We start from the raw sequence: 25,771 nt of genomic DNA, 5'->3' as shown, positions 1-25,771 counted from the left end.
ACTACATCAAATTAAGTAACAAAGAGAGAAGGAATTGTTTAAATTACTACGTTCGATCTACATTTCCCCGCTTTTCCAATAAGAGCTTTTTTCTTTTCTTTTTTTTGGAGGAGCCGAGAAAATTTTTTGGTTCAACACATCAATTTTCTAAACAGTAGAAGATTAAATAGTTTGCACATCCGTTCAGTAAATGTAAAGTTGTCAATTTTTTACATAAAAAAATTGCAATTTTTCACTTTCGAAAAATGTTTTTCGTGAAAATAATGGCTTTTCACTAGTCGCTTCGTAAAAAAGTCATTTCTGCACTTCAAAAAATCATGTTTTGCGTGATGACAGAGTATAAATAGGCTCTCACGAACGAAACATCATCACATTCAACAAATAAATAAAAATTCCTAAACACCCACCCACGAGTATCTAATTCATTTTTTTTTTTTTTAACACATCCCTGTAATTAATGATTTGTATTAAGAAAAATTTATTTGTAACATATAAAACCGAATAATAATAATAATAATCAAAAATGATTTATTTCCATTAAGCAATTTGAAATTACTGAAGGAAACGACTATTTCCATTATACATCGCTTGCAAACTAGACAGTTAACAGTACTTGTGTGGTCAGTTGTAAATTGATTTTGACAGGGAATGTCAGTTGATGCGAGACAAACTGTAGAATTAGTCGAGATACAAGTGAAAATGGAATCTCCCTTTTTAGTAGAAAAGTTCTGTTAAAACGTCAAATCATTACAAATGCATAAAAGAAAAATATATATATATATATTAATATATTAAATATTCTCTTTCATTTACTTAAAATTAATTCTTAAATAAATTTAATTAAGAATTTTAAATGTATTTTTACGTTTCCTTTCTTTAAAATAAAACATAAATCTCCCTCCCATTACGAAACGTCATAAAGTATTTAACTTTACCATTTATGATTTATGCTGTTAAGCTACTTAATACCAATTAAGTAAATTTAATATATCGATAGTCGAAAATTTATAATAATTCTTCATATAACCTCTAAATAACGATAAATATAATTTATTTAATATGTTTATCATCGTGATAATTAAATATGTATGGATAATATAAGTAATTAAGACGTATTACGTAAACTATATCAAGACACTTCTACTGTATATGCTGTATTTAACTAACAAAAGACTTAGATGAGGCAACTAGAATATATTTACGAATAAAATTATATAACTTGTATAATTAGTTAGTTCTAATTACTAAAATTAATTAACGATAATTTGTTATAGAAGTATCTTAAGTGTTTATATAATAATAAATAAATCTCGTATCGAGTGTTGAATTTAACTCTTTGGTTCGTCAAATAACATTTTTGGAATTCTTTGCGGTTTATTAAGAAAAATAAACCATAAACCATTTTCTAAATTTGTTTCGACCTTAAAAATTCAAGGGCTTACTATTATGAGATATATCATTATTAATTTACACGTAACGTAATGTAATTCAATAGATATAATTCAAAGACGAAGATCAACACCGCCCACGTATTCATATATTTACTAAATTCTGCTAATTAAGAAAGTTATTTGCCATCGTACATAATATAAAGCTTTATATAATATTATTTTACTAATCAAGAAATTAGGTGATAACGTTACACCAACCTCCATAACACCACGTTGATTGATATTACATATAACAAGCTGGTGACGAATAAAAACCTTATAGAATTACATATAGACACAAGGCTTTTAAATGAACACGGATCAAAACTTCTGTGAATTATATTATTGAACTATTTAACAAGTAATTAATTAAATGAGTAACAGTTGATATAATCCGTGGACAAAAATCTATAATGATATTTCACGCTAGATGCATTTATTAAAACAAATAAACTTAACCATATTAATTATTCACTTGTTAATGAGAATGCGGTGTAACTCCGTTCGTTTTATTAATTAAGTGACCCATTAGTTGGGCATGAAGTCAATTTTATGATTCTCTAAGGGTTAAAAATGTCGGTTACTTAATTTAAAAAAAAAGAAAAAAAGTTTTAATGGTGTATTAACCGTTAGAAGAGAGGGATGTTTTCCTCCCTCACATAGGTGAGTTGTAAGCATAAGGTGTAGAGTATGTAAAGCAAAAGTGATGAAGTAGAGAGATTAAAAATACGTTGATAAATGGCATCTACGAGTTAATATCGACTGAAATTTGGTTGTTAGCAAAGGACTTAATAGTTTGTAAAATAATGATATAGTATCTCAAGCAGGAGGGTCAATAATGGAGACAGAATTTCTAATTTAACATAGATGTAAACACTATTATATGTTAATATATAGGTTTTTCGAATTAATATAAATTTATTATTATTATTTTCTGTACAGTACATAAGAAAAAATAGCAGGAAGTTGGGAAGAAAATATCAAGTTAAAGAGAGTAAATTATAAACTTATTTTAAAATAGCTTTAAAAAGTAGACTTGTAATACCTTTTCTAACATTAAAAAATATATATGTAAAAGTGTTAATGCATTAGAAATGTACGTATTTTAAAGGAAAGGTTGGAATGTTTTATGGAACGATATTTTTCTACTATATTATATTAATAAGCATTATGTTCATAAATTAATTTTGCATCAAATTTCCTAATGAAGTATTCATAGTCACTGTATCCTATGTGTATACGTCGCATTCGTATGTAATTTTCTTTAATTTTATCTGAAGGAAAATGCGAGCAGATCTGTTGATCAAACGTTCAATATCGTTTCGAGCCTGTTGTTTGTTCAAAGACATTAATTAGTCAGTTGCGTGACAGCACACCCTCCCACTTTTCCACTACTAAAGCCAATCGCAAATATTGTATACATGCAATATATAAAAAGTCAATAAATGTCGAAAATTGGACATTTACGTGAACATCTTCCAAAATATATATGTGGGGAGGTTTAAAAATTTGATTAATTTAACTTAATTTAAGTCAAAGCTCGGTTGGATCACGTGACTGGACGTGTATTTGGGTGGAGTCGCGTGACCCGTGCTCACTTTCCTCGCAAATTACTATGATTATCATTATTATTAATACTATTATTAGTAGAAAATCCTCCGTTTTCTATGAAATATAACCGAATTGTAAACTTTATACTACATTTTATTGGCAAATATATATATATATATTATATATACATATATAATAAAAGAATAACGTTATTTTAACGTACACTGTACAGTACGTAGCCAACAGGTTAATTATAATTATTTAATAATTTTTCTAAAAATATTTGTTGCATTACAAATCCTTTATAAAGCGATGGACTTATTAACTCTTTTATTATCATTTAACAAGGAAAATACATTAAGCTACATGATAATAATTGTTGTAATTTATAATTATCGTTAATTATTTTAATTTGATTGATTAATGATTCACGTGCATCGCTTCCATTTATAACTATATAAATGGTACCATTTCTCGTAAATTTATGGTAAACATAGTAAAATTTATCATCTATGAGATTTTTATTTGGTAATAATTAACTCGGTTCTAAGCATAATTTATGCCCCATTTACGATCATTTTTCGTAGTTATATTACCATATAAGAGCGTAAAGGTGATCAAAATATAGGAAGGAAATAAAAAATCAAAAAAATTGCCGCCAACTCGTATAGATAACATCTTCAATACGACTCCTACTCATTTCTATCGCGTGGGATGTTTGTTTTTAAGATAATTTTAGATAAAAATTTAAACAAACGTATCTTCTAAAATTATCTTTCATATATTTTACCTGTATTAAAGCTATCTTCTTGATATTAAACGACCGTTTACTAGCGATTTCTGTCATTAAACAACTTAAAATGATGGATAATCAAGCATATCGTAAACAATTAACCATTAAGGTTATCGTACGTTCATCTTTATAAGATTAATAGCTATTTATGACGATAACATTATATCCATTTAGGTCAATTAAATATTTACATCACTTTTTCATTAATCGTGCGTAAAAAATACATACATATATATATATATATATATATATATATAATTATCACTACATTGTTCAGTTTATAAGAGCAGACAATCGCCCATTTTGTCTATAAATACGCTAATGTTTAACATCATCAACCGCAAACGTCAGAAGTCAAATAGAGGAACGAATCACGTTGACCATTCATCAACGCCATCATCCATCATCCGCATCATCAAACTCGTTTCATCCATTCCAGTTTCGTGTCGAAACTACAACACTGTTACCATAGAAACGACGACCAATAAACAGATGACGTCTAAGCCGTCATGGGAAATCGCAGAGAAAGATTCAGAGACAACCGAGCTCTCGGATATGGCTGAGGTTTTATCCACTTGAGATTTACCATCTCATCCAGTTCCCATGCGATGATTTTCGGAGAGACTTGTACATCATTTTAAGGAAACTTTTAAAGAAAATGGAATAGAAGATAAGAAGGATGAGAGGGAGTCGAGAAAGAATCGCTAAAAGGAAAAAGAAAAGCTATACTTGTATGATTAAAGATACACATTTTATATTCACTATACCGAAATGAAATGATGAAAAATGCGGTTTTTTTCCCCCCTCTTCCCCTATCCTCATCTACGAGCTGTTATATATATCTCTCTCAAGTTTATTCAAAATATTCAATCTTCCGAAGCTAATACAGTTTATTTTATATTTAAAGCATTGGAAATTCTAATAAAAATGTAATATTTGCACAAGAAAATATTGCCTATGAATAATATCGAGTGTAAAATATGCAAATGGCTTGCTTTTTACTTCATAGAATCGCCATGTAAAATAAAAATAAAAAATAAAAAAATACTTGCGTGATTTCATATTTAGATTTTTCTACTAGCTAAACATAAATGCATATACAAATTCCATTATAATTTATATTTACCCTTACTAATAATTTTTTAAAAGCTTGCAAATCTTAAAAATTATGAAATTTTTTTACAAGAGAATTGGAATAAAGGTAGAAAAGATTTAAATTTTTTTTCAGTTAAACGATGCGAAACGGAGGAACGGTCCCAAAATATAATTTCGGGGTAGGAGAATAGGCGAAGAAGTGAGAGAATGAACTCGTATTGGATAGAAAGGTCAATCCAAACATCTATTGACATAGTGTTAGTCTTTAATCAGAAGACACGGTGCCATAAAACGCGTTCTTTTTACGACATGGCACACCAAACAGCCGAGGACACGCCCTTTCTATTGCACATGTTGAACACTTTCAAATACCTCACCGAGAAAACGGTGGCATTACCGGTATTAACAACGTTTCCCCTTTGTACTTCACTCGTTTCCACACTCTCGGATGGATTTAAGAGCTTATTGTCCGCTCGGATCTCCTCAACATCCGGAGATCTCGCTCTTACATCACCGTGATTAACGCCCGATATTTATATCTTTAACCGTCAAAAAATTCGCTTTTAAATCTTTCGTATACGTTAGAAAAATTTACAAAAATTTTCACGAAAAATTAATGCGACTGTTATATTAACCGTTTAACGGACCAATTGTTCTGGAAGTAATTATTAGTTAGGAAGGTGTGTGTTGTGTGTTCGATAGTTTGCCAGTCACGCACGGATCTTTGGCCACTTCCGGTCTCTTTCCGGTGTCGGCCACGTGGGAACAATACAATCTACTTCCGTTTCGTTCTGCTCATGCTCCGTGCCTTACCAAGGACAGTCACCCGGAATTTATTATATCACATAATGTAAACTTACTCCGATGTTAAGTTGTAAGTGCATTATTGACTTACATTATTTTATGTTCTGTGAATGTTAGTTTTTATCATACACGAAACAATTGCGCTTAACCATCTAACGCTACGAAAATATAAGACACGCTTATTATTTTATTCAATTTTATAACCACATATTAATTTAACGTATATTTCCTCGTATTTTAAAAGTATATTAAAAGATAAACGGGTATTTTTTTTATTGAGCTGGATAGAGATGATAGAAATAAAGAACAATATTCTCTCATTGCTGATGCTGTGCAGCTTAGTCTCGACTATGTGACGACCAATAGCAGTAGAAGGCGTGTCTCAGGTATTCTACAGGTCTGTAAACGTTATTTTCATCATCTGAAGGTGATACATCACTCATTTCTTTGTGGTAAGTGTAAATTTATACATCGTAATATTCGTTCTATATCTTATTTTCTTGTATAAATATCATTCATACGTCCCACTCAAATTAAATATATCATTTTCTTCTTAACTTTTCTATATATCCAATCTAGAAATAGAGGTTTAAATAAAATATTTCTCATATCTTTATAGCGGTTTTTAAGATCGATACATCATTTTTTTTGCCGTTATAAACACGTATATATATATATATATTAGAAATTCCTTTAATGAAACGTATTAGCTTATTCGCTTAAATGCAGATTAATAATTAAAATGGTTGGGGGAAGAGAAGAGATAATAAAATTTGAAAATAAATAACCATGCATCCAACAGGTGAGATTATATAAATGGAGGGTCCGTTGCTAAGAGACAGTTGTTATGATTTCTAGCAAAGCTTGCGTGAAATTTTCTATTCTGTGCAACATGAAAATTCAAATTGTGCCTCCTAAGATAACGAAGAAGAAGGATGCTTTATCCATCTTTCGTTTTGTTTATTCCTTTAATCGAGTAAATTGTAACGAATATTAACGTAATTATCTCACACATTATGCATCATTTTTCGGTAATTTTATAGACGATGCACCTTGAAAAATCCGTGCCAAGGTTAATAGGAGGGCAAGAGATGATAAAAAGAAAAGGATAGATCGATAAAAATAGATGATGATAATAAGATCGATAATGTAGAATTTATAAGCGAAGAAAAGAGATTCGATGGAGAAACGATAACATAAAAATTTCAAAGATGAAAAGAAGAATGGAAGTAGATAACGTGAGAAAAGGAGGAAGATGACGGAAGAAAGTTAATAGAAACCGTAAAAAACCGTAAAAAACCAAGAGAAACCGTAAAAAAATGAAAAGTTAAAATAGGAAAGTCAAATAAAGGAAAATAGCCGAGGGATATAATTAAAGAAGAAGAAATGGTGGTTTGAAGTGCATTGGAGAGTAATGAATAGATGATGATAAAAAGGAAACATAATCGATGAAGGATGATAAAACAGCAATAAATACAAAAATAATAAGATCGTACAGGGGAAAAAAAAGACTAGAAATTGTACAGAAGTCGATAATAGAGTTTGGATTGAAAAAAAAAAAAATTATATATAGATCAGTGACAAGTAAAAGGGTAAAAGATAAGAATAATACAAAGGATAAAACAATCTGAGCGAGTAAAAGAACAGAATGATATAGGAGAAACAAGTAGAACAGAAGACTCTAAATTGTCTGTATTGACTAATGGATAATAGATGCTATCGCCCTCGATATTATCTCGGGTCTCAAAAATAATTCTTGATAACTTAATGCCATACATTACCGAAACCCAGAGAAATTTATCCCGACGTTTGTCAGAATTGTCAGTAATAGTTTAACAACTTGTAATAACATATAAATTAACTATTTTTTTCTAATATCTGTATAATGTATCAATTAATCGAGTGAGTTATAACGTGGCATACATATATATATATCGTTCGATCTTTAAGATCTAATACTTAGAAGTAAGAATATAATAATATAAGAGAATAATTATCAATAGGGATTATCAAGTAATTATTATTGATTTGAGAATATCGTTATCAAATTAACGTTAGTAATATTAACTAATTACGATGATATGATGTTTCAGTTATTAGATTTGATATATGATTACTAAACAAAATTCAAGAAGCCGGATTATAAAAGTAATTATATTGTAAACTAAATAGGTAGACTATTGCCAACAGAATTAATTTTATAAGTTAAAATGGCAGGATAATCGATGATTTAACTATAAAAAATTCATCCTTATATACGTCATTTTCTTAACACTTTATGGTTTAGAAGAGCAATCTTTTAAGGCTGCAATTTTATTAATAATTTAAGTTATATCTTTCTACTGTAATATATATATATATATATTTAAAAAAATAACTAGACAGAATATTTGAAAGTTTAGAAGATTTAAATAAAAGCAGCGAACATTTAAAGAAAAATAATCCGCAAAATTCCTGCTTTAATGTAAACCATAGCCACATATTCTCAAGAGTTTTGGTATTGATTAAGTTAGAATTTATTCGTTTGTAGCGCTGGTTTCAAAGTACGTACAGTACATTTGCCTAGAAAAATATATATATATATATTTGTGTACTAGAATAGCTGCAATCAGTATACAATTCTATTCTCGATTTCGATCTTTAGGATCGATGTTAGATTCATTCCAATCAACGTCATTCTTTCCTAAAATAGAAATATTTATTCCGAGTGTACGATTTTTAATTATAAAAAATATTTTTAAAAATCGAATTATTTATTCCAAAGTAAATATTTTATGTAAATTTAATAAATATTAAATTATTTTTTTCAATCGAAACATTAATATTGATTTTTTTTTATACGGTTTTAAAGTATTTATAGAACTGACATTTTCAAAATTTATTTTGTTGTAACCGAAAACAATAGGCTTTTTACAATATTATAATATATAAAAATTGTAATTAAATTAAATTATTTAATACTTTTACTTAAAATTAAGAGCGTTAATGTTCATTTTTAAAGCATTTTTCGGGTTTAACTACGCAGCCATTCTCTTTATAACTTAAACATCATTCAGGTAGTTGAACTAATCGTGTTAAGCTCCGAACTAAAACTCTTTCTTACGATTAATTCTTTAAATATAATAAAAATTTTTAATATGTTGTTTAATATTAATAAAGAATGCAGTTTAAAGTAAGGTTTTAATCCTTCGGAAACCCATGTTAAATTAATGTAAAACAAATTTACAAAATAAATATTAAATGTTACTCTTATGAAAGGAATTAATACAACTTACCCAAGGATTTATATTATTCATCCCGACAAAAACTATTAAGCTACTAATTAACTAATCCTAATATTATGAGATTATTATTTTTAAAAAAAAGCTTTTAATCTTGATTAAGTGAAAGAGAAAAAAAAATATATTCTCTTGGTGTTTTTAATTTATAAAAATCTATTGGAATTTAAGGCGAAATGCGAGAGTAAATCTATTTAACAGCAGCTTTTTTTTTTAATTTATCAAAGCACGAAAAGATAATAAATATGTTAAGTGTTAATGCGATTACACGAATTATTAGTTACAATGAACAATAGTTAAGGTAAATTCAAAAATCTGAGCTGATTTATATTGTGATGCTTTATCCATTTAAAAGACAAGTAAAGTCACTTGGGGCGAAGATGCTACGAAATTGACGTTTCTTTTCTTCTTCTGAAGACGTTAACTCCCGGAAGATCCACACTAACTGGGTACAAGTTGAACGAAGTGAATCTACATCCGGTGCGAAGTAATCCATCATCTCGTGTCACGCGCGGGGAAGAAATTATTTATATCCCTTTTACTCTCTTATCCGAAGAGAAATTTGCCACCGGAGGTGGTTTCTGGGTTATAACGTGTCTTTCCGACGTTTTAAAGTCATTTCGAAACAAATTAATCCACTTTTTTAAAAAAAATATTTTTAAATTGAAATTTCAACTAATCGATCCTAGAAGTTCTCTGAAAACGTTATTGATTTACACCATTCGTTTGCGCTTTATTTATGAGAATGGGCCTTAATAGTTCAATGTAGGTTTGAATAATAGAATTATTGTAGTTTTAGGGTAGCGGTTTGCCAAAATACTTGAGAGGTAACATATAAAATTCTATACTATCTGACCAAAACAGGTGAATGGTTGAGAGAAGTGATACTTCGTTTTCGAGAGGAGAGCAATACATACCAAAGACCATTTGCAATGATCTATGATGTTGACATTCGATTTCGTTTTTTCTCTGTAACACATTCGAACAACTTTACTATAAAGATGTTCAGACGTGCTATTTCTTTTCATTCAGCCCTTTCTTCATAATACACTTCACTTTTTTTTTTTTTTTTTTCAAAACGTCTCAACTCATCCGAGTGAATATGTAAATTCACCTTCTACTTTCTCCATATTCATGAGAAAATACAAATACAAGATTTTACTTTAAAATCACATTCGAGATTTTCAGAAACACGCACTTTTTAACTACAAAAAATGCATAATAATTAATAAGATAAAATTCCATATAAAATGGCTTATTCCGAAGTCCATAACATTAACTAATTTCAAGTAATACCGTGCACAGAATTAGCCGAATATGGAGATTCCTCGGGGATATTAAAGAGGAATGGGTCTTTCATATAAACTAAATTCATCTCCTAGTAAAATTTATTCGATAATAAGATAAAACTCCCCTGATATTCAACTTAGAACTGTTAACAACAGATGATGTCCATATTCTCTGAGTTACATAGAAGGAAACATAGAAACCATCTAATCTCAATCCTCTTTATGAATATAGGTCTGTGCTTAATTATATTAAAATCAAATAATGAATTAATTATCTTTTCAATCGTGATGCTAATTAACAGCATTTATAAGTATTAGAAAGCGCAAATGAGATTAAACATTTCTAGTTTATATTAAATTATGCCATTTATCATCAATTATATTGACTTATTTCGAAATATATATATATATATTATGTTTGATTTTTAAATTATTTTTAATACATTTTTATTTGTTCTGTCGCCTTATAACTGAATTAAACTCCAATTACAAATGGATATAATAACTAGAGACTGTATAGGATAAATATACATTTATATATTTTATTTTATTGGCAGAAAAATATATTAAACAAAATCATTTTCCTACTTTTTATATTAGGAAGATAAAAGCCATTTAACGTCGACATTATTACACATATTATGTTACGTATTTATGTTAAATAGGAATATGATGCTTATAAAGTGAATTATCTATAATGTAATGTGCGAAGATCGTATTATAGTATTAATATATAAAATTTATGGTAATGTGTAAATGTAATATATATAATTTTCGCTTCCAAAACGAATATATACCCGGTATATATTATGTAATTTTATACATCAAAGGCTTATACTGATAATAATATAATATAAACTATTAGGCATATATTATATAAAAATTTGATTACGTATAACTTGATAAACTTATTTTATCCAGTTATAACTAAATTTTATTATCATTATAATAAATTAACCTATATAATTTATCATTAAAACTAAACGTTTCTACCTATACTGAGAATTATGTTAATGAACAGTCATGTATATGAAGTTATATTATTAAATACGCTAGTTATAATTTTATAAAATAATATTTAATTAAACTAATAATATACATAAAAATATATAATTTAAAGATAAATTTTAGCCTAGAAACGTATTGGATTTTTCTCATAAGTATTTATAAATATCTTATAAATAATATAATTCTTTATGTGATAAAGTATAACATTTTTTATTAATTACGATGGAACCTGCAATAACGGACACCCCCCAACAGCGGCCATTTTTCAAGTTTTCTTTTTGATTTTATACAAAAAAATACATACAAAATAACCTTCAAACGACGACATTTCCTGTCAGTGGCCGTTGATCACAGGTTTGATTGTAAGAATAATTTATTATTCTATAATTCAATTTTCATGGCTTTCATTTGAAGATCAAATTCTCCTTTAATTTAATGGATAAAAATCAAAATGGCTAAACAATTATAACTATTAATAATGAAAATTGTATAAGATAACATAATAAACATTATTAAGATTTCTAAACAAGATTTTATTATTATTATTATTTTTAATGAATAATTGGATTTACAGAATTTCATTATTAATTCAAAATGTTGTTTTGTTACCAAAAATCCATTAAAAACCATTAATATTTAATGATTGAAGAAGTTTTCTTTAAATGAATTTTTCTAAAATAACATTGGGAAGATATAGTTTTTACTAAATTGAAGTAAATATATATATATACAAATATTAAATAAAATTAATGACATTTCAGCTTATATTTTTCATAACATTTGTAAATTATTTAGTTAAAAACTTTTTAAATATAATCCTCTTTATTATGGGAATGATATTGAAAACAATTAAATAAATTAATACATTAATACTTTAGTTTGGGAGTGAAATATTTTAAATATTGTTAATAAACTCTGTGACAAATTTATGGACAGGAAACTTTGTCTGTTATCAAATAAATATAACAGGAGAAGGAACTAGCAGTTTGGAAATGAATCAAATGAAGATAAATGTAAAATATAATCTGATAATTCTACTGTTTACAAGATTCTATCCAATATTGTAAACCAAGTTTAGTAAACAGCTAAAAATTTAGAACTCCTTTTTGATTAATTAAATTTGTTATTGATCCCTTCAATTTTTCTGTAATAATAATAAAGGTTTTGTATAGATGATTCATATTACTTCTATGTGAGACAAATTGCACTAAATTATAATCAATAGTTTATCTTAAGTTTTCATTAAAAAAATTAAATTTTATATATAATTTAAGTTTGTTAATTTTGAATTTAAATGTAAATATTAGTTGCCTTAACAAATATTTACATTTAAATTTATTTTTATAAATTTTTCTTTTATTTTTTAAAGCAATAACTTCAAGAGAATGTTTTAATATTGTGTAGCTACATCATATTGAACATATTGTGTCTTCTTTACATTATAATAATAAAGTGCAAGACCCTGCAGTTGTTTTGTAATATATGTTTATAATATTTATTGTTTTTCTGTAAATTACTGTACAAAAAGTTTTATAATATTTATTAGTATGAATAATATTGTTCTTAAGGAATATCTAATAACATTAATTATTAACCTCATTATCTTCGCATGAAACGTTTAAATTTTATTTAGTATTATTTATTTATAGGCTATAAGAAAGAGAATTACTACAGACGTTACTACTTATTTGTATGGCCTTACAAAGAATATATTTACAATATAAAATTGACTCCACTGGAGATGCTACGTGTGATCCCTTCTATACCCCCATTCCCTTGACCTTTAATCGCCAAAATTTAATAGAATGGATGACTCATATATAGAAATAACCCTGACAAGTTTCAAAATATTTGGTTTATTCGGTCCTGAGATATAATGCAAAATAGATGAAGACACACACCTTCACAAACACAGAAACAGACAAGCATGCAAATACAAATGCATGCACAAAGAATTTTGTAAGGTTTTTTTTTATCCGAAGAGGAAGGGGTCGAAATTTTGACCATCACCCCTACTTTCTCTATGTTATATTCTATTGTATAACAGCCAGGAAAGTAATAACTTACATTTAGCCCACTTTACATGTATTCAAGTTCCTCAATTATGATTTAAAGACAGCGATAATCAATGTTATATTTAAAACAATTAATTTATACAGTAAATAATACTTGTAATTTTAATTAAAGACGATTAAAGTAGCCTTTGTTCAGTGATGCGAATATTATTTCTATACGTGATAGCAACATTCTATGGCCGTTAGTCTAGAGTCGAGACTGATTTACACAGATGTTAAAACATTGAGATGCTGTAGAGTCTAGACGAAACAAAAGTAGACAAATGATTTATTCAATGTGTAAGTAAAACAAATGTTTGAATTCACGATTCATTCATTTTCTTCTGGTTTACTTTTAAGTCTAAATATTTCCGAAATTAAATAAATGTTAATTATTTTACACTCGAAAGTTCTCAAATTGCTACGAATTTATATTTGTAGATGAAAAATTGAGTAGTGTTTGGTCTAAAGGGTAACCTTTTGACCCCAGTAAGGTCATCCCACAATTTTCTAGAGCCTGTTAGCGGTTCCAAATGAACCCAAAGGGGGCTAAATCAAAAATGAAAAAATGTTTGAATAATCAATAAGTACAGTACCTTTTTATTAACACGTGCAACACGAGTGGTCCGAAAGACCGTATTGTTCCAACATAAATACGTTTTGAAGTACGAACAAATAAATTTTAATTTTTTGGGATATCAATGAGCAGGGTTTAAGCTTCTGTAGCCCTTGAAAGCCCTACTGTACCCCTGGAGCCTAAATATGCCTTACGTAAGTTCGAACACTTTAAAACAGTGAAGACTACTGGGAGTTAGACATGACAAATTTCCATGACTCAGCAATCAAGCATGATCCATTTAGTTTAGTCACTAATCTACAGCATGGAAATTCATTGGACTATGTCCAAATCCTCGAAGTCTTCGCCGTTTTAAAGTGTTCGAATTTACTTAAGGTGTACTTATGCTGTATTCTTAATTACGGTTACGCGTAGTGTGTTATCCTTTGTTACGTACGCTTAATTTAATCGTTTCATAGAAAATTCATCGACTTGTAGAATTTTTTTTTCTGTTATCGAAATAAATATTTAATATTTCTAATTATAAATCCAATAAATAACAGTTTTATCGTTCTTTAGTCGGTTAGAAAACGTGTAGAATATTTCACGTTTAAACTATAAATTTAGTTTCTATAATAAAAATTCACACAAACTATTAAAATATTAAGTTTCATAATGTCCTAAATATTTCAGGAAAAGATTTAGTACCTTAAATTTATGTTATGGCTCTGTTTAATAATAAAAAATTGGAAATTATTTTTATTATACGCTCAGCTTTAAATAAATTATCACTATATAAAACTTACTAAATAGCTTTTAAAAAATTATTATACACGTCGTACGTAATATAATTTTTCTTTTTTTTTTTTAAATTCATATACTATTCTACATTTAATATAAATAAAAACTTAATAACGAAGACATTCTTGAAATTTTTAGTCGAATAAAATAGAGATTTTCTTAAAAACAATAACATTATAAATTATAACAACTTTTTCACGAGTTAAAATACATTTCACGCATGAAAAAGCGGGAAGTTCATAGGCTATATTCTACACGATCGAGTGTCAAATAGGAAATTTACAAGGAATATTGGTTATACCCGCCCAGTCATGCGAGAAGTCACTAAAGATATAATCATGATCCCTGGCATATCGTGAAGAAAGTAAGAGATTCAGAATTCTGGAGCAGCAGGAGCAGCAGGAGCAGCAGAGGAAGTTCCGGAACAGATTCTCCAAAGAGAAACTATTCCAAATCAAGTAGATCAAATCACAACGAAAAGAGGATAAAGCTTAATTGAATGCCAGCATAAATGAAGTTTGATAAATAACTAAGACACGAGACTAAATCTCTAGACAATCTCCGCTATGCATCTCAATTAAACAACTTTGCCACTCCATAACACAGACTAATAGGCCAATCTAAGCATACATTTACACTTTATATCTGCACTTTCTCGAATACTTTACTCAATTTATAAATGCTACGTTTATTTATTTATTTATTTATATACTTTCTAGTGTTTAGCGTGGAAGTTTTTTTTTTTTTTTACTTATTTATTTTACAAATATATTTGCCCTGTATTTGCTGTTCGGAATAAGTTGCAACGTGTTTAAATTAATATTTTATATAAAATATACTTTCTAAAACTTAAGCAACAATATTCTAGTTTAAAATTCAGCAGGCGACAGGTATTCTGTAGCTTAGAAAAAGCGAGGAAAGAGAAAAAGTAGAAAAATCTCGTGAATTTAAAGTATGCAAACGTATAATTTGAAATGTTTTATGAAATTTTGAGTCGCTTTTCCCAAAACAGAAAAGAAAAATATTCCAGTAAACAATTTTAAAAATAAATACTTCCTCTTCGTATACAATAGAACAGTGTTTAATCTACCACAGTTGAAAACTGCAAGCAAATGTTCGGAAAGATAATTATATTTTTTTTAAATATTAGAACGATTTTATTTCTATTTTAATTTCTCTCGTGTATTATATTTTTTACTTTTTTCTTATTTTAAAATATTTAAAAATATTTTAATAAATAAGAAAAATAATCCGCCTCCCTTTCTAGTGGCGCCATCTTGCGATGATAAAACAAAACAACACATTTTCGTACATTAATATTGTAAATATATATATATGTGTACATATAAACATATTATTTCTTTAATAAATAATCTATAAATGCACCGAAGAAACAAATATATACACTCAATTCTTACAAAATATACGAAAATTATAAATTTATTACAAAATATTCTACAGAAGGTGCAACCTCGTGTAACATCCTATTGTATATTTATACATAAACACACAATAGGAATATATGTTTATATTCCTAGCGTACGTTATTAATTTAATTTAAATATCATTTTATATTTTTATACTTCTAAATTATGAAAAAATAAAATGCATAGAATATAAAACTCAATAAAACAATTAATTTATTTTAACCCTTTTTATTTTATAATACTGTATTATTGAAGTTTAAATCATCTTACTTGGCAGAATGGTGAACTAGCGGCGTCCTCTGGTGGCAGGAAATCGAATTTCTGAAGCTGTCAAGCCTTCATTCTACACGAAAATATAAGTAAGTAAAATTGTATTTTAATTATATATTTTACCGACCAGTTCAATAATTTAGGGATTTAATCTGTAAAAATATAACTTAGAATTATTATTGTTATTATTTTTTTATTTTGCTTTATACGGGGGAGGGAAAAGATCTTTACTGTAAAAATTGAAGTGATGATACAAGCATTTCTTTATCGAGTAAGCTTTTTTTCCCCTTATTTTTTGCACATTTTTATTTCGTCGAAATGATATTTTGTATCCATACTTGAAATTCTTGCTATTATCAATTACTATTTGTCACTATGACACTACTTTTTTTTATGTCATAGACCTACCAAGTTATAAATCTTTCTTGCAAGAACTTCGAAAGAAAGAAAAAGAAAAAAGGTGAAATTCAGTTTTCAAGTATAAACTTCGTAAATTTTAACTAATTTTTTACATTTCGTATAACATTTTTCATCTTGTATAAAAAAATTAGGAATATTTTTGAAGCGTTTTACATTAAAAAAATTGAATTTTATCTTTTATTTCTCTCACAACATGCAAAGAATTAATTATTTATATAAACCGATTGACATTAATTAATCAGCGCAAAAATATTCTAATAAGTTATTATACAAAATTACTAAATAATCAAATCCTCATTCCTATTAAGAGAATTTTGTATAATATTTAATTTAGCGTAAGATTTTCTGTGGAGAAGAAAGGCATCCATTTTGGATAATGTCGCCTACTCTAAAAGGGAAATGCCAATTTTAAAAAAAAAAACGTAGATTTACAGAAAAATTTAACAAGAAATCTTCTAAAACTAATATTTAAATTCGATATATCAGAAGCTGGAATAATAATAATAATCCCGTTAGTTTAAGTGTTATACAGATCGGCGCGCAATAAAATAAACAAATATAGGGCCTATAACTCTTAAGTTGCAACTTGGATTCATTAAACAGGTGAAGCATTAAATGAGGAAAATTCGTTGTTTATACATTCGAGCTTTAAAGGATCGAAAGATATTCAAAGAGACTATCGAATATTCTTCGTAATGTCGCGTAGTCTTAATTAGGGCAATCTTATTCGATTAGGTTACATTTTCCATTAAAAATATAATGAAACTCGATTATAAATGAAAGTCGAGGTTGATACGAAGTGTTCTCGACCGTAGTTTATTTTGTAATCTTCTTTAAGAACCGAAGAATCGTTTTGTAAAGCATAAAAATTCAACACTAAAATACCGTAATTAGTGTTTAAAAAGAAAAATTGCTGTATACTTTTTAAGGTTTCGATAATCACGGACACCGATAAAACTTTTATTTGCATAAAGTCACGTGTAAAATTCGTAATTCTACAACAGAACAAACTATTGTTATGTTGACAGAATGTCCATTTCCTCGACGCGACAACGTCTTGCTTGTGGCGCCATCTGTTATTGAATTTATTGATTTATTATTTTGTATTGTGTATGTAAAGTACATTTTCCCTTTACAACTGTGTTAAAATATTTACTAGAAAGTTACATTAAGTAATAATTAATAAACGTTTTGTCGTAGTAATTTCAAAGCGTGTTTAATTATAATTTCGCTTATCGCCACGAGATGGCGACAGGATAGGGAGTTCAGTTAATCGATGAATGGTTCGGGTTCGGGTACGGGTTTATTTTACGAACCCTTTTTTTTATTTCGTCACACAAATCATAATTATAAAAATAAAGTTTATAGAAAAATTATTAAATAGCGTATTTTTCTTTTAATATATCGATTTATGTAAGTAATTTAATGATTAAACAGAGCTTAAATTTTATTTTTTTTTAATCTCTTACACGGCATTGTTATAGGAAAGAAGTGTAAAGCAGATAACTTTTAATGGCATTTTTAAAAGAGGAGTTTTCTTTTAAGTAAACATAGCATTCTACTATATTCAAAAGTAAAAAATAAGAAAAGAGAAGGGGGGAATGTTGGAGCTACAATAGAAGCCCGCTGTTTTTAAAGTGGATTCTTGTCACCCATTATGTACACCGCATGACTCCTAGTTAACCAGTTACTTGATATCCCAGGGTACGGAAGTGACGCGTGCTGTTTTAATTACATCTTTTCAAAACTCGAAGCTACGAACACGATTGTCATTCATTAAATTCAACCGATATTTTGGTAATTACGAAGTCCCGTCTTAATTTTGTTAGCTGTAGATTATTATAGATCACTCTCTTCCCTGCCATAAAATTCTCCTAAAGAACCAAATGTTAAACTGCATTATTGAGAAGACATCGAGGGAAAAAATAGTCCACGTGTCACTTTATTGATATAAATTCGGCTGGGAAAAAAAAAAAAATCGACTTTAACTGCGAATACGACGTTTCCAAAAAGAGCGATACATTATTAATGCCTTAAGGCTATTCAATAAAATTTATGCCTTTTTTTCCTTCTAGTTTTTCATATGTTTGTGATGGCTTACAACATTTAGTTAACCGAATATTGCTGATTATAATTAAATTAAATAACAGTGATTAAATACAAGCTTTATAATATGACTCGCTAATTCAAAAATCCACTTAGAACTTAGCAAAGAGTGTTTTATATTAGTTTTAACCGCAATTAAAGGGACCAAAACCTATAGTTATTAAGGGAGAGACTTACAAGTTTATTGATGCTAGAATCTAGGACAGTCGATAGCTGGAGACTCCGGATTAACAGGTATTAGAGGGATTAAAATTATATTAAGAAAATTATATATTAATATTCACAAAAAGTCAGTTTCTGTAAATCGTCCCAATTGTTTTCGTATTCGTTTAGCGTACAAGCTAAACGAGTGTGAAAGAATATGGCCACCTGCACGATATTCTAATCGAATTTGTATACACATACTGAATTATTAAATTGTACACGAACTGCAACCTGTAAGCGTGGAGAGAGTGAGCCATTTGGGTGCACCTGCATTACAATTGTTTCCATCTTTATTCGCAGGTGTATTTCGATTGAAAAGAGTTAGAAAGAAAAGAGAAAAAAAAGATCCAGATGATATCATACATCCCCAAAGGAAAACTGACAATTAGCATTTCTGTCACCTGCCCCTATCTAATTAACAGGTGAGACGTCATTTCTGTTTTAATTGGTCATCTAAGGCGATCGATTACTTCTGTCAGTTCTCACGAATATTACGTGACAGTCTGCACACTTGGCTCCCGTTCAGCCACCTTTCACTGGACACTTTCTTCGTGACGTAATATTAGCATTAACTAACTAACAATTCGTCTTTTTATACAAACAAGAGCATCTGTCTCTCACCTATCATTATATTATTAGCGCAGAAGCTTTGTTTCTTTTCTCTTTTTTTTTAAATTTATCTAAAGGGGACGTGTTGGAATGTCTAATCTAAAAACCGTCCATGACGGGTGCAATGTCACGTCCCATTCCGTCTCACGATCTGTCGCGAGTTGGCGACAATACCACATTAATGCACGCGCACAAGGACGGATTTTGATGTTAAAAAAAAATGTATTAACATATGAAAAAGCTTTAACGTGAAATGATAAAGAAAAAAAAATAATAAAAATAGTAGCCTGTATATGAGTCTAGAGCTAGACAGAACTTAGTTATCATTAATTGTTATTTTCCTCTAAGTCTAAATGCTAGCGTTACTCGGGCAACACCCTAATTGGCGTCAGTTCCGAAGCTCTCTTTCGTCTTATACGGCAAAACCCAGAATGGATTTCATACAAAAGATTTAAAATTGAGAGAGGGTGAAAAAAAAGAGGGAAGACTTCCATGCAAATAGGTCATTAGAACCCTTGGCAACTGGCAAAGCTGATTAGGTAGCGACGTTACTATGGTAACCGACCATCTATTCAGACGTAAGCACTCCACGTCTGGATAGGAGCAGAGATTAGTGCATCCTGGACACTGAACCCGCCCGTTCTGTGGCAGAAAGCCAGCCTATCGCCGCTCCAACCGACAATATTTCTTATAAATTGATAAGGAATATTGCCGGTCACGTGATTAATGTGCCGGATAAAGCACCACAGAGTTAGATCCAACAACTTCATCAACGTATATCTATAAATAGATACATTATTTACCTGTCGGTGCTTAAGTCATTGTCTTTGCAGGTTTATCATTTAAACAATAATAATAATAATAAAATTAGTATAAGGGAGAGGCGCATCAGAGAATCTGTCCTTTGCGGCCCACATGTTTTTTTCCTGCAGGTTGGCCCCTAAAAACCACGCCTCAGTTTCTGTAGGTGTAAATAATACAAGTCCGGGTGTATGTTACGAGATGTCAACATGTGCTGACTATAATTAGAAGGTCGCAGTCCTCGAAACGAATGGAGTATCTTTAACGCAGCAGATAATGAAGTTGCGACCCGCATTTTCTTTTTTCGTGTGTGTTAGTGGGCTAAAAATATGATTCACTCTCTGGGAGTTAACAAACCTAACAAATTGCTAGTATAATCATGAATAAAGCGAGATACTACGTCTAGATTGTGATGCCGAACCATTATTTTCAATTAGGGCTTCAAGAAATAACATTTCTGCGTAATTTATAATTTTTATGATTAATTTGTGTGTAAATATCGAAAAAAAAAAAAATGCTATTCTACATGATTTGATTTATAGCAACAAGTTTCAAAGAATTGTTCGAGAATCTCCAATTTCGATCCAATTGATGATTTTTATATAAGAGAAGATCCAGTTACCTGGAAATAAAGTTAACTTGATCCTAGGTATCAATATAAAATAAAAAATGGTTTCCTTTTACGCCAGAAAATCCGCGGGCTCTAAATTTTCTGGGTTTATTTTCAAATTACTGGCTTCACCCAAAATCCCCAAATAATCTTTTTGAGGTACTCTTTAGCGACTAACAAGTAATTGTGTAAATGCACGAAAACAGGTCCTCCTTTTAAAAGAACCATTTGGGCGGTTCCTCCATTAACCCTATCATATACCTTTGCCAAACAATAGTATGACTGGAGCCGCGCTAATCCTCCAAACCATCTACCACCCCTCCCAAATAATCAAGCTTACAAGTCAAGAAAATAGCACCTATTAACTTTATGGTTAAACGATTTTGGTGGCAGTTTCACTTATCTCCATCCACGTGGTATTCTTTAATGGTGCTGTTTATAATTTCCACGCCGAGAATTTTTAATGCTGTCAACCTAATGACTCGGACTTTTTTTTTTAAACATATAATTTATTTTACCATTTGCATCTTTCGCATTTGATGTGGTCGATATATACCATCTTTATTTATCATTCTATATTAATTTCCGGGTTATAATCGAAAGGGAATTTTTGTTTATCGTATTTAATACCGTAGATATTAATAATACAGCCAGGAAAAACTGTATTTTTAGAGGTTTTTTTTCCACTCGAATAGGCAATTATCTTCGAGCGGCAGCATCCGAACACGACATTAAGTGATATTTGTAGTGGATGATAATCCAACGGCGTGCCACTTTTGGACTTGGCCGTTTCTTATCTACCCCCCGAAGAGCAAAGATCACCGAAAGTTAGCTCTATTCACCGGCACGGTGATAAACAGTGCCATTATACACCCAGAGTAAGGCCTCTGCGGTTTGGAGGAGGCCTCCTATCTAAAAGAGATGCGCTGGTTCCACTCCTCCCTTAATCTCCTCCCATTTACGAAGTTTGATTCGACTAGGAACCTCTCCTTAATAGGTTAAGGAAGCAAAAACATAGCTTGGCACTTTTCTTTACTAAGTAAAAATAGATCTACTAGAAGCTAAGTTGGTTGTAAATCTTTTTTACACGAAGAAATGTTAATTCAAATTAAGAAAGGCGCTTTTTTGAGATGAAAAATTGGTTAAAAAAAGAAAAAAAGAATCGCTGCCAAATTTTTCCTTAGTGACTTTTCGGTAATAAATCGTAATTACGGGTCGGTACTTTGTAATAAAAGAGTCAGCTGATACTTAGAACCACTCCCATTAAACACGGCTAAAGGTCAGTGAACTAGGCCCTACTAAAGTGGATGGTGCCTAGACTCTCTTTTGTTTAATCTGACTTTCAGCCGAACCCGGATACATAAGTAGATCTAGTCAATCTGGTTAGTTCCGCCTGGGGTTCTAAAGGTACACGTGGTGCTCCTTTGGTGCGAATGGGTTCCCACGACGAGCTCCACTTAACACTTAAAAACACCTAATTTTTTAAATCTGTGTTGGTAATTACTGAAGGGAGTGATTATATTTAAAGCCCTAGACTAAAAATCGATTATGGTAATATTTCGTATTAGATTTTTATAATTTACTATTGAAATAAACTGCGATAAGTTCTTGTATCGCGTGCCGTATTTACAAGAGATTATGCTAATTGTCTGGCCATTTTATATGATAGAACAAAAGTATGCATTGATCTAGTGTGATTGACAAGATAGGTGTGGTTAATCACGATGTGGGTGGAGTGGTTGCTATGGAAACAACATTACATCCCTTACCGACGTTACAATACAAATCGAACAACCCATTTCACTCTATCAAACAAGTCTCTGTCGTAAAAAAAATATGCTTTTATTTACTTTCCAAGCATGTTTAGCGGCAAAAAATCCGATAAAAGTCTAACATAGTATGGTTTGGATGCAAGTTTGAAAGGGGATAGTTTATTTTATACGCCACTAAGTATATCACAGGCATTCCTCTCCTCTCTGCGGGCGTATTTTTTTTCTGTTTTATGTGGCCGCATAGTAGGATGCCAAATTTCGTGAATACGAATAGGATAGGCGGTTTATTTATAACCGTCTGCCGATGTATGTAGATGAGTTAGTTAATAATGCCAGATAGAAGGTGTAGAGTTTACATTCGCTGGTATGAATGAAGGTGAAATTCGGATTTCAATGAGTAATAAACACGCTTAGCCTACGGTTAGATAATTTAGTAGTGGTTATAAATTATTAGTCTAACGTATAAAATTAATCGCTAAAAGGAGTTAATAGTGTTAAGAGGAGAGCTTCGTCAAGTATTAAAGATCTTTTAGTAAGGTGCAAGCACATTTTATAGAGTGTTTTAAAAATAAAGGAAAAGGCTATCTTATAAATGGAGCAAGTTGAAAGGATCAAGAGGAAGAAATTTTTTCTCAACGAGCCTCTCTTTCTCATTCTCTCGGGTGATGGAGAATGGAATGAAATTTATGTAGGTGTGTCCTAGAGTCTGTTGAGCGGTACTTTGCCGTAACTCAGATTTAATATGTAGTTTACGTAATGGAGGATAATAATTTAAAGTTCAGTGACATTGACTCGAGAACTTAAGGGAGACATGTTTAGCCTGTAAGAGTCACGACTGGAATTCATGATTTTTTTTCTTTTGGTCACTTAAAATATGGTTGCGATTTATATTTAAAAATGTATAGTTTGATAATAAATCAGTTATATATAAGTTCGTAAACATTCCAAATTTAATATTCCGTTCGCATGTGGTAGACGTCTTTAATTTAACCATAAACTTGAATTTTTTAGAGTTATGTTGGGTTATAAATCAATTTTGTAACATCTTTAGTAAATCTACGAGCTTATATTCAATTTTTTGATATGATCCAGCCTGCAGATACGGTTAAAAAAACTCAAGTATTTTGGTATAAAATGCTATTTTTATAATACGAATCGCCAGAGGATAAAAGTTATTTAAGGAATGCTCTTATCAACAGGAAAGCTTAAGGCTAAAAAGAGGGAAGATGCAGGAGAGATGTAGCCATTATTTATGTTTTAATTTTTAGAAACTTTATACTTAAACATAACATCGTAGCATTTTTATGCGGGAAAATTTGAAAGGAGGAAGAATGCGTAGTTCAGCTATAAAGCACCAGTAAAACAATTTTAGCCTGTGGATGTTTTCTCTCCTACCAACAATATTTCGTGAAAGTGCGCGCGGAATAACAATTTACCGCTTCATTGCTTAAACAGAAAGAGAAAAAACAAGAAAATATATTGCAGAGACGTGCCACCTTCCTCGTTTCGGGCAATAACTGTAACTTATGTCACTGGCGAAAATTTGATAAAGTTGCTAAGTAATGGTTTACTTTGCGAAGGTGCGGTGGCCGACACCACCAATAAAGTGCCCCTAAACGTGATCTAAAATTATCTAAAAGGAATAGAAAATAAGATTAAGTGAAAATTAAGATTTTTAAGAGAAATAAATGCGAAAATATTGTAACGTGTTAACTTTGCAAATCGCACGATTACGTTCCATTGTAACGACGTATCGATTGCCGTTTTGGTTTTTAACTTGTTCTACTGACAATGGCAGGAGAATCTCCTATTCTAATTTCCTACACCTGTAGGCACTTAACGTGTTATTCGACCAAGCAGTCACGATCTAACATTCGCTGGAGATGCTCGCTTTATAAAAACATTAAAACAAATTATTATTGTGTTAAAAAAAAAAAAAAATATGTTAAATTTACATAAAGACTAATGTACTTTACATGTTTAAATAATAAAGATCTGTTTACATTTTTTCTTTCTTACAACGTATGCAAATTTCATGCAACTTTTAGTAGTTGACATTTATTTCTCCGGAAGAATTACACAGTTATTTTCGATTTTTCATTGAAAAAATATTTTAAAAACCACACGAAAATATTGAGATCAAAACAGGTTTCTTTTTTTGTCAATTTTATAACAAGATATGGCACTTTAATTAGTACAATATGCAAAACGACCGCACTTAATAGGAAAATATGAAAACTAAACTCATCAGTGGATCTAATTTTAGATATTGTATCAGTCGAATTTCATAGTTTCCTGTGGTTTAATAATATATAACTCAGGTTTGCACTAGAGCATAAATTAATATAGGATGTGTATAATAGAGAATATCAAAATTTCATGATAAAGTTAACAAAAAGATTAAAATCTTTATGACTGCGTGATGAAAGGCATGGCTGCATTTACCCACGTATAAACTTAAAACACTCAGATAATTTTCTAGTTATGTCATTTCTTAAATTATTTTCGACATTTTTTTCGTATACGTCACACTAAACAGTGCACGAGAAATTCTACTTTTATTAAACCCTTTAATTAAATTATTTAAATAATAATAATAATAATAAAAACTCACTTTTCAATCCCTGCTTCATCGTTCAATTCTTCATCAGGACTTTATATATTTCACCTGTAAATAGAATATAATAGATTATCCTTCTAAAAGTGGAAAAAGTTTCGACCAATTAAATTGTATGATACAAAAAAAAAGTTTTTGATTTATTTGAAAATATTGACAAAACATAAATCTAAGTGATTAATGCCCTGAGATTAATACGTTAGCATTTACGTGGTTAATTTAATCCGAGTCAGCTATAACAGAAATGTTTGCAAATTAATCTTAATTAATTAATTA

General features: G+C 29.6%; 1 protein-coding gene across 10 annotated transcripts in view; it reads right to left on the bottom strand.

Moving 5' to 3' along the window:
• Positions 1–25,548, bottom strand: part of LOC136968281 (tyrosine-protein phosphatase Lar-like) — a 161,579-nt gene extending 136,031 nt beyond the window's left edge. For all 10 annotated transcript variants that reach the window (XM_067262270.1, XM_067262273.1, XM_067262279.1 and 7 more), the window contains exons 1-2: positions 25,493–25,548; positions 16,357–16,429 (exon numbers count right to left, since the gene is read on the bottom strand). The gene's annotated coding sequence lies outside the window, so the exon portion shown is untranslated. The remainder of the gene's footprint in view (positions 1–16,356; positions 16,430–25,492) is intronic.
• Between the last annotated feature and the right edge of the window lie 223 nt (positions 25,549–25,771).

Source organism: Centruroides vittatus, unplaced genomic scaffold (genome assembly GCF_030686945.1).
Source record: "Centruroides vittatus isolate TY-2023 unplaced genomic scaffold, ASM3068694v2 contig_1427, whole genome shotgun sequence".
NCBI classification, from domain to species: Eukaryota; Metazoa; Arthropoda; class Arachnida; order Scorpiones; family Buthidae; genus Centruroides; species Centruroides vittatus.
This window is presented reverse-complemented; position numbering and strand designations above follow the sequence as displayed.